The 15,585-nt window shown below is 42.7% G+C and overlaps 1 long non-coding RNA gene across 1 annotated transcript; it reads right to left on the bottom strand.

The window, feature by feature from the left end:
- Positions 1-6,823: 6,823 nt before the first annotated feature.
- LOC104912007 (uncharacterized) lies at positions 6,824-15,489 on the bottom strand. Its single transcript, XR_014884909.1, has 3 exons — positions 14,197-15,489; positions 13,627-13,806; positions 6,824-12,254 (listed from the first exon to the last, which is right to left on the bottom strand). It is a non-coding gene; the product is annotated as an uncharacterized LOC104912007 (long non-coding RNA).
- Positions 15,490-15,585: the final 96 nt, after the last annotated feature.

The following is a 15,585-nucleotide window of genomic DNA, read 5'->3' on the forward strand; positions in this document are numbered from 1 at the left end:
ACTTGAAATAATTTCTCTAGTGATAGATGATACAGGCAGAGCATGCATTTGAATCAAAGCACAGTGTGTAATTGCTACTGATACCACCAGAGGTTGGGTGCAAGCGCTGCTGGAGCTTGGGACACTGAAACTGCCTCTATCCAAAGCAGCTCCATGTTTCTTATTTAAAAAAAAAAAAGAGTAAAATGCTGATGAACACAGGGACTAAGACAGATTAGGAGAGCCAGTTTTGTTTTCTACTGCTACCTGCTTGCAACATTAATGTTGATTTACCCCTGGTTAAGTTCTAGGATGCCTGAGGTGCCTGATGGTTCTCAGTGTTGGTTATTTACCTTGAAAACAAACCACTGTTATGCCTGCAGCTGTTTTCAAGAAAATGCTATTTCTCCAAACCCTTTTGCTTTATGCATGATAACCTTTTGTCTACTTTTTTTATGTGCTCCAGTGCTGTTGGGCCCTGGGGTTTCGTGTGGGCCTTGCTGCAGGCGGCAGAGCTGACCTTGCATCAACTGACACAGCTGTGCTTTTTTCTTGTACAGAGATTGGCTGTGAGTCACCCCAACCACTGATGGCCCTTAGTAGTTCCCTTTGGGGCAGATACCCACCTATCTCTGTCTACTGCCTAAGAAATGTAAGAGAATCACACTTAGATCAGGTGCTTAAGGTACTTCATGTACATATATCCTCAGTGTCCTATGTGAATAAAAAGATGGGGAAAAATGCAAACTGGATGGAAGAGGGCTTCGTTTTCTTGAAGTAATGGCCTAGTGTGTAGCTGGAATATAAGCAAAGGAAAAGGGAGACTGCTTACTTTCTGTTTTGTTACTCCTCCTCCTCCTTCCTCAGGATCTGGGATGCTCTCTGGATGCAGGGCTGTTCTTCAAGCAGTGAGAGAAATGTTCCTGTCAGAATGGGGGCTGGCTTGTGATACCCAGCACTGTGTGCTTCTGCCTCCTTGTCAAATTCCTCCTGTTTCTGAGCTGCTGAGCGAGGCAGCTTGGACTCATTGCTGGAATGTGCAGTGAAACAGGGCAAAGCATGGATGGGAACAGCTGGTGTGACAGAGCTGGAGAGGAGGTTCCCAGGACTTCCAGGGTGTTCTTCTATCTCAGCCACAGAGGAGTTGAAGAGAAGTGGCTGTGCTATGGGAGCCCGTGGGGTCTGGGGCAGCAGCAGGGTGCGTTGTCCTGATGTTCCACCAGTTCCTAGCAGGGCAATCCAGGATCCTTCTGGGAACTGACAGATAAGGACACCTAGATTATCAGCTGTGTTTGATAGTGCATCTTCTTACACAGAACATGCTCCTTCTATCCAATCCTTTCAAGGTCACCTGACAATAAAAGAAGAGGGCTGCTCAGTGGATGGCAATTTCGGACCAGTGACGCATGAATTTGCACTTTTTCTGTACCATGTGCTCCTCAGGAATCCCTGAATGGAGCCCTGAGCTCCGCATGTGGGCTGATACACACTGGCTGATTGTGGAGGTTGTATTAATAAGTCTTTGTTGTGTTGTGTTGTGCATAGATGTTGGCCTGTGTGGAAAGAGAGCTGAAGGGCTGCACAAAGGCTGCAACCAAGATTTCCCTGTGCTTGTTTGTGACATTCAGCAATTTGATGGCTGTTGTTGTCTCCATCCGTGGGGAAGTTGTGCTTGGAAAACCATCCGGAGCATTCAGTGGTGCTACCAACAGCGCTACCAATGCAACTCACTCTTTGTGAATTTACAAAAACCCAAGGTAGATCCTTCTTTCTCATTGCAGTGAAACCTAGGAAGATGATCCAGGGAAAGCCCCTCCTGCTCTGCACACCCTTCTTTCCTTCCAGCAGCGTCACAGAGCATTGCTGGCTCCTGAGGCAACTCTGCCTTCTGACGAGAGTACTGTATTTAGCAGGACACATAGCCTGACAGCTCAAACTGGGAAACTGTCAAGAGTAAAACCAAAACAAAAATAGTGTTAGAAGACGATAAATAACTGTAATATCAGCAATCACATCCATGGATAACTGAATTATGCATTGCACAAATGCATTGTTGATGTATAAGCCGAAGTATCCCATCAGTTCCTAATTTCTACATGCTTTTCGTTCCACCAGGCCTTGGATAATCATTTTACAAACCAATTTCCTGAGAGCTAAACGTGCTTTATGCTCTGCAGCTTCTCCTGACTTCACCTTTCTGGAGTTATGCACAGAGACTGCAGTATTGGTATGTGTATAATGGCTTGGCAGCCCTCCACAGTTGTGGAATTTACAATCACCACTGCGTGTATAACACTTGGAGCAGCTTTTTTTTTTTTTTTTTAATTTATTTCTGGTGGGTGATGAATTGGGACATCTGTCTCCAATGTCTGCTGACCCTTCCCCCCGCTCTCCACTTCTCTGGTCCCTTAGCAATGTCGCACAGTCAGACAAGGTCAAGGGCTGGAGAGCAGGTCTGTGACCTTCACTGCTGAGTTGCAATGGCTCTGCCTGCATTTCCTGGGGTAAATGCCATGCACCCACAGGTCTGAGATGCCATGTGAAGAGAAGGGATCCATTTACAGTAATATTAAGAACTTCCTTTGCATGTGGAGTTAGCGTTCAAAGGATAGTTTCTTTAGGCCTAAAGTTAAGGGTTTAGGGTAGTTTTTCAAAACATAAATGGGATGCTGGCTGATCTGCACCGAAAGTGGCCGAAGGAAGACACTTGGAATCAGATGAATTGAGCACAGGTCTGGAAATGTTCAGTGAAGACACATTTAGACATCACCGAGACAGATGGAAGCTTTGATGAAACAGAAATAGAAAGTCAAGTGAATTTCTCTTAGCTCATTCCATTTTGCCCCTCGCCTGAAATAAAAACATATGACAGCGGTGTAAGTAGCAGCAGGCAAACAGATATGGACTCCTATAAACCCCTATAAACAAAGGTAGCATTAGTAACTTGATCCAAAGTCTTCTGAGATTCATGGGAATTCCAGCTCTGAATTACTGAGTTTATTGGGCCTTGGATTAAGTGCACAGATACAAAAGACTTTATGTGACAGCCTGCAGTGGTTGGTAAAGGTCTCTGTGAGCACTCACAGAATCCTTGGGAAGCTCTCTGTAAACATCTACATCTTCAGCATGAACCTAAGACTGACTGACTGCGGTGGGCAGCCACCATGGGGATGTATGTGTGCTCGTGCTGCTGCATAGGGAAGGGCCTCTAGCAGTTTTGCCAGTCATGTTACAAAATATGAGTCAACTTTATTAAAAATAAAAGAGTACGGAAATGGTAGGGCTTTGTTTGCTTTTAAATAGAAGGCTGTAGGTTCTTTTTGTTTACTGCTTCCATTTTGGCCTTTATAAGTACATGCAAACCATGCTGCAAAGCAGCTGTGTGAACACAGGAAGACCAGGAAATCCTCTTTCGTTGAAATCTGTAGTTTTCACACAAGAAATGACTCCATCATAGAGAGCTGATACACGCTATAGAATATGAGGCTTGCATTAACATCTTTGGAAGAGATGGCACTGAGCTAGTGGAGTGTGTGATGGAATGAGATTTAATGTAGCTGACCAGCAGTGAGGAAGAAGGAGATGTTCTCACTCAGGTTAAAGCGAATAAAACACATCTGACAACTGAGCAGCCGTAGGATGTCTGGAAAAAGATAACTGTTGGGTGTGTGCTACACCCAACCCTCACTCCTGGCCCAAAGTGCCATCATGGGCACCTGTAGGACTGCAGGATAAAGAATGGTAAATATGCTACTGGGGAGCCTTGGTCCTCCACATTAATGCAGAACAGACACAGCTTCAGTCCCTCCTGCTGGGATTTAGCTTAAGAAACCCTTAGGTGTCTCTGTATGACTTTACCGAGTCGTCCCCATTATGGAGTAGACTTTAGTTAGAGAAAGTGAGTGGTCTGCACATAAACTGAGTGTGAGAGGAAGGCATTGGGATAGGGGTGGCAGGGACTAATGTAAATGTTTTCCCAGTTTTTCCTTCTTTTTTTTTTTTCTTTCTTTTCTTCTTGTTCTTGAAGTGTTAATGAGTCTTTGAGATTCAGCAGCTTTTGTTCAGTTCTCAGCATACACCACAGCACAAGAGATCTTGGTTTCAGCAGGAGGGACGGACTTACGAGTTGTATGAAAATCAAACAGTCCCTTCATTGTTGTTATAATGGTTCCTCTGTCTTAATAATCCTTCAAAGACCGAAACAGAAATCAGTTTGCTCCTTATAGGGAACAGAAGTTGGGAACCATAAAATTCAGATTACTTTGAGACTTCTGTCTCTCCGACTTTACCAAATGGCAGAAAATTAGATGACATCAAAGAATTACTGGAAAGGGGCTTATTTAATTAGGAAATTTATTGGAAATTGTCACAGGTGGCTATAATGCCAACAGCTGCTTTCAGGTCACTTTGCTGCCAAGAAGAGTGGCACTGTGTCTGGATAAGGGTACAAAAGCCGAAACGATGAACTGTGACAGAGAAGTGGAACTCTCTGGGATACACAGTCAATTAATTCTACTGTCTGTACTGCTGTGCTGGAGCTGGTTTTGTTGGAGTAGTACCAGCACTGACATGATAAATTAATTGAATTCTCAAATTAACATGAATTATCTTTCTTAAAACCATTTGGATGACGTATTTACACAAATAACAAACCTGCCCTTATTTTTCTTTTTGTTTGTTTCTCAAAGGTCTTTGAAATAACTATTTTTCCCTTTCGGTCTGGGGACTCAGGGAAATTGCAGCTCTCTCTTGAGAACAGAATTGGCAAAGAATTTTTCAAGTGCCCATTCAGAAATGACATGTAAGTGCGAGTTGGGTCGGAGATCACTACAACATACTTCTTCCCAAAGCCCTTTGTAGCGCTGGATTCACTCTGATCCCTCAGCTCATCTCATCTTTCAGTCAGACTGACGTATGAAGGGCAGCGATTGGCTTTCATAAGAAACTGCAGTATATCTTACAAGCAGTCAGTTCTGAGTTCAATTCTGCAGGATGCTTTGCTATCGTTCTTCAGTTTACGTCCTCACGGGTGTGAGAACTTCAATAACAATTTCTATTCATGACGTCAATTCTGTATCTTCTGCAGGTTTGATCAACAGCTTGCAATTACTTATCTGTAAGGAAAAAAGTTGTGGAAATGTTTTACCAATCACACATCGATTTCAGTTGTAGATACTGGGGAAGGGTCTCCAAAGAGAGAAATTAATTGCACTAAAAAATCAGAAATCTGCCATCAAACAGGCTTTGAGTTTTGCTGATAAGGTTGATTTATCAGTCCTCTGCCTGCTCTGATTTCAGCTACTGAATGATGTGAAAAACTTCTGGAAAGCAGACATAGTCCCTGATGAAGCAGCAGGATTCAAGAGGCAGTGTATTTCTGAAGGATTATCAGAGGCTTTGGGCATGCAATGGGATGGAGGCCAAGTGCTTTCACCCCCACTAGTGCCATAATCTATACAAAATGTCTGTCCTATCCTCCTAATTGTAGACTTTGCTGAGAAAGACAGTATGAAATCAAAGGGAAAGTTGTGTAGGACTTATTGATAACTAGTCCACCAAAAGGCTAAACTGTTTCCAAATTTTGTTATATACTCCATGACCTAACAGATCAGCTCTATCTGAAAGTACTTTTAAGCCAGATAAAACTTGTGGGGGTTAACAGCTCTCCACGGTAAGACGTCATCAGTATCCATGGTCCATAAATCACGTTCACTGATGGGATCCTTGCTGATGTGTATCTGAGCTGACTCACAGATTTGGAACATGGGTGTTCTGGTTGTTTCAGGCTTTCCACCAAGATCAACATCCTTGTAACAACACCAGCAACAGTCCTCATGAAAAATACCGTCACAGATGTTCTGAAATACTTTTCAGACTCAGACTGTGTTCGTCATGGGTTTGTGGGCCTGCCCACCTCTTGCCTTTGTGCGCAGGGTGTTGTTGGTAATACGGTTTGCACTGAAATTCTTCTGGAATGTCCAGTGAAGATGCTGAAAAAAACAACTTCCGCAAACATATTATGCAATCTATTATGTGGAACCAGAGCAGGAGCAGCCTGTCCAGCGGGAATGGTTTTGTTTTGTATTATCCTTCCAGCAGGGCTTTACCCATGTGTGCTGGAAATTACACTATTAAATGCTCCAGCATGGAAATTTGGTGTGAGGATTATCGGACTTATGTTTTCTCGGTGCATTGCAGTGCTGCTGGCACAGAGGTTCTCTGGAGATTCCACTGCAAAGGTTTTGGGACACCAATGCCTGAAATGAGGAAATCTGAGCTCTCTGCTGAGGCATAGCAGCAGAGACTGTTTTCTGTACCACTCCTTCTGCCTATTAAAACCGTTGTTCTTCTCTCGCTTCCCTCAAGCACTCTGTTCAAAGCTGCCCAGCTGAACCAGAGCCATAGTGTTGTTCCAGCTTAGTAGCTTGTTTTCTTAAGTGGACAGACATAAACCTTGAATAAAAAATACTTAATCTCAATTTCTTTTAATCTTTTCCCAGATTTACATGTAAAATGTACGTACCTAGATGACTGATGCGTTTCAGATGCTGAGCGTACTGGCACCTTTCCTGAGCTGGATCAAGGACGGTTCTCTGCAAACAAAGCAGAAGCAGCTGTGGAGCTGCTGCCTCCTGGAAGCAGAGCCTCAGATGCTCGCTGCTACCATCCGCCTTTGCTCAGTACAGCACAGTGCATCCAAGGTCAGCCTGTCCCATTCTCCCAATGCGTGCATATGGATGTGACCACTCCTATCTAATTCCTTGGGGCTGAATCCCTGCTCTGCTGCTGAGACCTGTGCAAGGGGGTGGCAGACGATTATTTTCAAAACAGACCCACTAGCTGTTTAGCATTTGGGTGCGATGCAATTATTTAGCCAAGGTTACACTGGGTTTGCTCCGATGGCACTGCTTTGCTTTTAATTCTGTGCTCATTTCCGTAGCACTCTCAGTGCTGTGTGATGGAAGGCAGTTATTCCTTGCTCCATGTGATGCCATCACTACCACGTGCTCCGGGCCTCGCCACCGGCCCGGTCCTGTGAGATGTTCATCACAGTCCAAAAATAAAACTTGTTCACAATGTGATGTATGGAATAGTCTTACAGGGGAAGGGAATGGAGAGCTTTATTACTTGTATCATTTAACATTGGGAGACATGAAAACTGGAAAATATTATGCCATAGTAGAGCCTTTCAAATCACTGCCGGGGTTGCCAGCAGCAATTACAAAGCTTCATAATCCATTATAGAGTATTATTTCATCCTTCCATTGGCCTTTACTTGGGGAATGTCTTTCTTCTAGTGAATGTCAGGTCGTCTTGTAATAAGAAAGGGGCTTTTTCTGAAAAACAGTTGCTCACATTTTAGTCTGATTCTATGGTCTGTAAAAAGGTTACATTAATAAACAAATGATCATTAAAAACAAATGAAATTCCACAGCTTGGCTACACAGACCAAGCAGTTCACTGGGATTTGTTCAAGATACAGCTATCCTTCTTCAGCCTCTCTCTGCCGAGGCTGCAATGCTGGCACAATAAAAGAATTGGTCACACCTCCTTATGGTGGTTATCCATGATTGTGTACAAAGGACTGACTAACAGATGTTTTGAAAGGGCTGCTCAATTATTACTGACTTAATTGATGCCTGCACATCTTTCCAATGTATACACTTTATATAAAATCTGGGGCAAACATCTTAATTGCAAACTCAACTGAGCCTCTACGAGGCTGAGGCTTCAATTTTGTACCACAAATATTTCTTGCTTGCTATTGCAATATTTTATTTTTACTACTTACACGAGATTTGTATCTCTGAATTTCACTCTTGGAAAGTTACGTTTGGACTTACATGTATGACACTTGTTGTTTGGAGTGACACACACAAATCCCCATACACCAGAATGAAAATTCAGCCCTAATCATCAAAGGGAAGTGAGGACTAAATGAATGTGTGTCATGCGTATCCAATTTCCCCACTGATCATCCAGAGAAAATAAATCACTGTGGATGTCCTTCCACTTTTTCTTCTTTGTTAAAGCAGCTAGAAGGAGCTCTGTGCTAAAGTCACCCTGGGACTCCCCAAAGAACACTAAAACAAATTAATACATGTTGATTAAATGTTTTAACCCATATTAAAGGCACTTGAAAATGATAGGCCTAGTTTGTCATGGCAGCACTCCAGTTTTTTTATGTACTACTGAAATCAGAGAATAAAAATGGAGGAGGAGATCTCAACTAAACTAATACTCAATTTCATCCATTTTTAATACACCCTTTTTTGGATCACAGTCTTTGAGATATATTTCTTTTGCACTGGACTCTTGGAGATGCCTAATGTCCACCTGTGCCAGGATCTCCTCTCGTCTTCCCATTCTGCATTACTGAAAAAACGATCCACAGAGCAGAGAGAAAATGGGGAAAGGCTGCACAGAAAGGGCTGGATTGATTAAAGGGAAAATTTCAAATGTCACAGATTTCTGTGAGGTATCCAAGCCGCATTGATTTTCAATGAGTATGTGATAGCTTACAGTCCCTCATCTCTCTGAAATGTTCCCTTACACCCTAAGGCAATTTAATTTGGAAAGAATTGTTGGAAGAAATCTGATAGGTGTATAAAATGAGCGGTATAAAAAGCATGCTGTCACAGCAAAGGCAGTGCCCCGAGACTCGGAACCTGCTCAAAAGTTAATTGAAATCAATTGGAAAGACTTCTGTTGACTTAAATAAGCTTTGGATGAGCCCTTGGGAGAGCTGCTTTCAATACTCAGATTTGCCACAAATGTCTTGAATGGCTCAAGGGAAGTCGCTCAGGGCCGTATCCAGAACAAGGGCCAGATATTGTAAGGAGATGGCTCCAAGGGAGGAAAGCATGAAAGGCTGTGTATGCTGCAGGGCTCTTTTCAGGAGTGGGTTATGAGCTGCTAATACAAACCAAAGAAAAACTTACATTTAGCCTGTGGCACTTACAGTTGTAGGATGATATCAAGACAATTTAAAAATACTTTGAAAACGAGGATGGAGCACTTAGAACAGCATCTGTGGTCAGACTAGCTTGGATAAAATGTCAAGAGCCACCAATCCTCGTGTTTCGGAGCACAAACTTACCACCAGCTGGAATAATGAAGCAGATACCTCAGTGGAACAATGTGTTACTGTTAAGCAATTTACAATATCATTTACTATGAGCTGTCATGCAGCCATACCTTTCTGTGGATGCCCCCCAAGAATAGAATCACAGCATCGCAGAGTCACAGAATGGTTGGGTTGGAAAGGACCTTAAAGGCCACCCAGTTCCAATCTTGCCATGGGCTGGTTGCCCACCCACCAGATCAGGTTGTCCAGGGCCTCATCCAATCTGGACCTGAGTGCCTCAAACAAAGAAAGGAGGTCTCTCTTTCTATTCTCTCCGGGGCCTTTTGCTGTCCTTGCCTGCCCTTGCTGAATCCCACATTTGGGGCAGCATTTCTGTCACAGTGCTTCATTGCAGGGGTGTTGGGGATGAGAGCTAATCATCTTGAGCCTGGGAAGACTTGAGATTCCCTGCCTACAGATTGCCACTGCTTTGCCACGAGGTACCCAGGAGACCCTCTCCAGAATATTAGCAGCTCCGGGATGAAAACCAGCAGCACAAGATGTGTCTTCCTGAGTGTTGACCACTACCAGCCAAATCACTGTTTGCTCAGTCAAGTTATATGTGAAAAAAGCAGGAGATCATTCAGATGACTCAGGTAGCACTAATAATGCAGAAGAACTGTCAGGTAAAAAAAGCTTTTAAGGAGATGCTACATAGGGATTGCAATGTTTTCCAAGCTTTCAGCCCCAGAGGACAGGGAGAAGGAGCCTTCAGTTTCTGAAAATTTCTGTTTCCTCTTTAGAGAAGATTTTGTTGCTTGGTAAAATTTATTGATATTTTCATAGGTTGCTGAGGCTTTCTAGTGAGTTTGATACCAACTTACTTTAACATATGCAACAAGCTCTGTCTTCCAGTTTGTGTCAATGGCTGCAAGTCCAAGACATTTAAGTCACTCAAAGTTCAGTCAAAAGTAGGGCTTTTGGCTTGTCCTGCCTGCAACAAGAGAATGGGAGATTTCTTAATGCGGTCAAGGAGAAGGAAATAAACCTCTATTATCAGACAGCAATGTTTAACAGACAGTTTGAGCACCGTGATCTGTGCCCGTGAGGCAGTACTTCTATGGAGCTGACTGCCCGACTTGGATGTGTCTTTGGTGAAGACTCCAGTGAAACTCAGGCCAGGAAAAATATTCAATGATTTTATCTCTCTGCCTCATACCAGCTCTCTGGGATACAAGATATCTGCAGCATCGTGTGCTAGATGAACAGCCTTAGTTGATGCTGCCTACAAATCTCATGCATCTTTTGGGCACTGGGCCTTCTAGGAAGGGTCCATGGCTGGCTTGTCGTCCTGCTGTTGAGGCAGAAGCAGATAGGGCATGTAATGTAAGCCACGCTTTGTAGATGTCTCTCAACTCTTCATACTGAAGAGGTCTGCTTGGTTTCATACTGAAGAACATTATTACTTTTGTTATCATCATAATCATTAATTTGTTCCTCTCCGTCCATTACAAGCCCTGGAAAAACTGAATCCAACTCCCCAAAATAAAATGGATTTCCTGTGTTCTTCATAGCTCTTTTCCACAGTGTGGAACTGCTCAAATTTCTTAAAGATGAGTTCAGAAAACTTTTTCATAATGTGCATCAGGTAACTTACTGTCCTGTAATCATGTCTAGGAAAGGACAGACATTTTAGCTGCAGTCTTTCCAAAAGGTGAGCTGGAAGCAAACACAGCAGTAGGAGAATATTGTTTGAGTTGAAGCAAGTTGCTTTACACTTAAATACTCGTTCCAACATGAAGAGAAAGAAAAATTAATCTCTAATATTTTCTTTTGAAATGGAGAGGGTAAGGATACTACTGTGACACTGAGGAAAAAAAAAAAAAGATGAATAGTGCAATCAGGACTTAACCCTTACAGATTCACAAATAATATGCCATTATAATTTGACAGCAAACCACTGACAGATCTGTGAGTGAAGTTTTCTAAGAAGTTATTCTTCCATCTTCATATAGCCTCATCTGCAGTCTTCCACTAGTTTTCTTTTGAAAATATCTTCTGAGGCAGTAAAGCTGTTATCTGTGACCATGAGTTCTTTGTCTTAATGTTTCCCTTTATCCCAATAGTTGTCCTTGCTGATTCTTTTCTATATCCTCTCTCGTATGATGCAGACCAAAAAAAGAAAAAAATCATTTGTTATTATTCACCCATTTCGGGAGTCTTAGTAAATTACTTTGTCAATTAAAGTTCATGATGGCTATTTTTTCCACCATAATTGTCTGTCTCTCAAGACTGCTTTTTGATTTTTCCATCCCTATGCTAATCACCTACAAAACGTATTTCCATAATCTCACAGAGATTCTGCAGATGCCCAGGAGGACGCGACTTCAAAAGACCTTTTATCTTTTCTAAAGTGGAATTTGCTGGCAATAGGTTAACAGCTGTGATAATGCAGTGAAAGAAGTCATCAATATCTTGATGAAAGGCTAATTTTAGGTGACCTCAGGAGATGAGCAGCTCATTTCAGGTAGCTCCAGTTCTTTGCTTCTCTGTACTGAGTATCAATCCAAATGTCTCTCTGGACTCTTACTCTGATTATATGGGTTGCAGGAGCTGAGTTAGATTCCAGGTCAGCAAGATCATGTTTTCCACTGGAAATGTTCCAGATGACGATAAATACCATCAAACAACTTCAGACTCACCGCAAATGCTGATGAAAGAGCACCTTAGATTTCAGGGACATACAGTCCCACCTACCTTGCTTTTCAACCAATGCTGTTTGAAGACAGTGTAGTATCCACACATCAAACACTGCAAGTATTTAGTGCATTTTTTGAGGTCTCCTCCTTAAGCTGTACAGCTGGCCTTGCTGCAGTAGGATGCCTATCTTTACATGGCTGCAGGTGGATTCCCCACTCATCTTGTTCACCATGGCTCCCTCAAGAAGGTTGTCTCAACGCAATGGCTCCAGGCCACTGCCCGGCATACAGAACATTCCCGGTTTGTCTCTGGAGATCCGCAACGCAAGTGCTGACATGTAACACCACAGCTGTGCAATTTGTCAGCAGAGGAGAGGCCGTGAGCTGTCTTGCTCCGTCAGGAGGCACTGCAGCCCCAGGGCTGGCACCGGCCAGGCCTTGCACCAGGGCTGTCAGAAATCAGCTCTGCAGAGCATCCTTTGCAAGTGAGAAGTCCCAGAAATAGATACCTGCCGTAGACCAGGACAGAGGGTGTCAGTCATTTAGTCCAGACCAGCCTTCCTGACAGGGACAGGTCTCTTACCTCTGCTACCTTCAGTGATACAGACCTTTTCCCATTGCCCATCGCATGCCCAGCTCTAAGGACACCAAGGCACAACTCCATCAGTCACCAGATGTTTCTTATCCATGGAGATGGAGACAGTTTTCATCAGAAAATAATTTAGTTTGGTTGGGATACTAAGATGACTTGCAGCACAATTTATTCAGGGCTCTTACGATGACAAATATTTTCCTTGGTTAGTAAAGGTCCAATTTCAGGCACTGATATTGTCAGCATGGCCAGACAGCAGCCACAGACACGTGAGATGTGCCATGTTCTGATGTGGAACTACTTCAGTGTATTTTTAACTTACAAATTAGTTGTCTTCATATAACCTTTTAAAAGGCCCTACTTTGCTTTATAAATTATGCTGAGTGTCAGTACCTACTGGATGGTACTCATTGCTCCTGTGAAAATCCCTATTTTTCCATGTAGAAGAAGGTGACTATTAAGGAATAGACTTTGTCTCCATTTTTGCGTGTATCAATTGAATTTGCACTCAACACAGTGAAGATTGTGTATTTTAAGGCTTGAAAATTTAGTTTATTTTAAAGGCTTCAAACTACTTCTAATCTAATGCACAAAACCCATACAATTACAGAAGTAATTTTTAATGTATATTAATTATGACTATATTCACTAATAATACAGGCCTGCTAGCAGTTAATTATTGTCTGCACATTTGAGGATGAGAGGAACAAATCCACAGTGCGATCACCCATGCATTAAAATGGGTTGGGGTTCACAAATAAATACACAATCACTGTAAATTCTCTTTGTTTCTGGGGTTGTGAAGCTTAGGAGCCAGAAGTGAGGATGACTGCAAACAGAGCGGTTATGTCATGACAGGAAATGGAACAAGCAATAGTGAAGGCATGGAAAGATAAACTGGGTTATTCATTTGCATGTTTTGGTTACTTCAAGCCAAGACTAACAGAAGGGATTTTTTTCTTTGTTTGCTTTTCATTTTCTTTAAGTAGCGGGCTAACAAAGTTCAGATGGCAAACATTTGCCATTTCTGAAGCTAGAAAGAAGCATGACACAAACCATCAATGACATAAGCCAGTATTTTGGGATCAAACAGCATGTGTAAACATCCTAGGCATGATCACTTGCACATTTTCATCTTTTCTAAATTTACAAGATGTGAATTGAGGATTATGCTGTCACTGGCTTGAGGTGACGAGGCGGAATGCAGCATTTCACAGCAAATGACATTTTATTACAGCATTTATTTATCGAATGTCACTGCAGCAGGGCTGAAATGCTACAGCATTTACCTTTGGTCAGCTGGCTGCTCCGGAGTGTTGGGAAGTCTCAGCTACCCAAGGCTGACTGTACCCAGCTTGTCTCCAAAGGTTGTATTTTTGCACCTTGATCTGCTTGTGCATTGCAGGCACGTGGCCACCACTGCAGCAGTCAGTCCAGCATGAGAGTCTCCTCTTTCTCACTTTGCAGCTCTAGGACAAGGCTGTCTTTCTCAGTGTGTCATTTACAAACAACACATTCATTTTCTGATTGCTCAGAGGGTGATCATTCTGCTCCTAATCTAATATCTTTAGGCAAATTCTTTAGACAGGGGATGCTGTCCTCCTATCAGCCCCATAGCCCCATATTTTTAAGCATGAGATCTCCTTGATATTTTCCTTTGAAATTATAAGGAAACTGGTTTGGGTGCTTCCAAATAGCAGATGACTTTTGTTTACTTGTTTGCCTATTTAGCAGCTTGCAGCCCTGAGCCACAGTGAGAAGAAAATCACTGAAAAGGAACTAGTGAGCAGTGGCACTGGCTGAAATCTTTTTCAGAAGAAGCTGATAGTGAAAGCTCATAGAAGCAAAGAGAGACTTACCTGAAAGGCAGACTGCATGTACTCAGCAGTGGAAAGTTCTGCTTCAGCCTCCAGCTCCTCTATCCAAACCATGACTGGAGAGAACAGGCAGACATGAACAACCAGCTCTGGAAATAGGGTTTGATGTCATTTAAGAAAAACTAATGTCTTAATTGTCTGAATCTGCCCGTTTTTCATCCTTTTTTCCCTCCCCTGGAGTTTGTGGGTACTTTTCTTCATTAGTTTTGGAAGTGAAGTGAGAGAGTGCTTTCCTGCCTGCCTCCACCGTGCGTTAAGGAGTGCGGTGTTACCATTCTTGCTAGATGAAGTCTTTTATTCCTGCAACTGGATACTTCTGCTGCTTTAATCCTATTTCAGAGCTGATGTCTTATTCTTCATGAAATCATGTTTGTAATTTCATGGTGATTTTATTGCTGCTTGCAGTACCTCCGTAACGCTCTAACTTCAAATCATTTCATTAACATTAATTTAAACACCTATTTTTGTTTCAGTTACAGCAAAACAAACAAAGAAACAAAGCAGGATTTATTCTCCATTATTTCTGTGTTTGTTACCCACGTCGTGAATAAGCCATGCTATGCATGTAGCAATGCCTGCACCAGTTCTGCACCTCCCAGCCTGATTGAGAGGACTCTCCTGCCAGAGCTCATTGCTTCTGGAAAGGACTGGGAATCTTCCAGGGCCAGCTGGGGCCCAGAAGCACTTCCATTAGCCAGGTTTTCCTTCTTTCGATTTTGCAGCTCCCCACTTCCCCTAATAATGGAGAACTGATTATGTTTTAATTTCACAGACGATTACATTTAGGGGATTACATTCACAGAGGATTAAATTGCAGGTTGCAGAGAAACAGCCAGGTTCAGGCACGAACCAAAGAAAGGTCTTACTTAGACTAATGGGCACATTAAGGGAATGAAGTTATAGCTATTTTTGTTATTTGACGCCGAACTATTTGGGGACACAGTATCCTGTGTGTGCCTGGCTCCATCACTTTTCTGCTCTGTGGCCCCTTTCTCTTTCCTGGGTTCTGCCCACGCCTTTGTTAATCTACCCTCCTAACAAATAAATGCTCTGACTGTGAGTTCATGTGCACCAGAGAGCTGCTTCTGATTTATAGTAAGGCGAGCTAGAACAGCACTTAGGTCAGGATATCAGTTTTAGTGCACAAACTTCTGTGTGTGAACCCTCCCCCAAAGGCATTGTAAAGGAGCGGGGTTTGATTTTCATCACATTTGGAGATACAGTGAGCATCTTAATCTCAATCCAGTTTAATAGCTAGCAACGATTTTCACGAGCACTTACCAACACCCACGGCATAGATGGTCTGACAAAATTATCCTAGATTTTATTTTCATAAATTAGCAGCAACAGGACAGTCAGTTCATCCAAAAT

Source organism: Meleagris gallopavo, chromosome 8 (assembly GCF_905368555.1).
Source record: "Meleagris gallopavo chromosome 8, MGAL_WU_HG_1.1, whole genome shotgun sequence".
In the NCBI taxonomy this organism is placed as follows: Eukaryota; Metazoa; Chordata; class Aves; order Galliformes; family Phasianidae; genus Meleagris; species Meleagris gallopavo.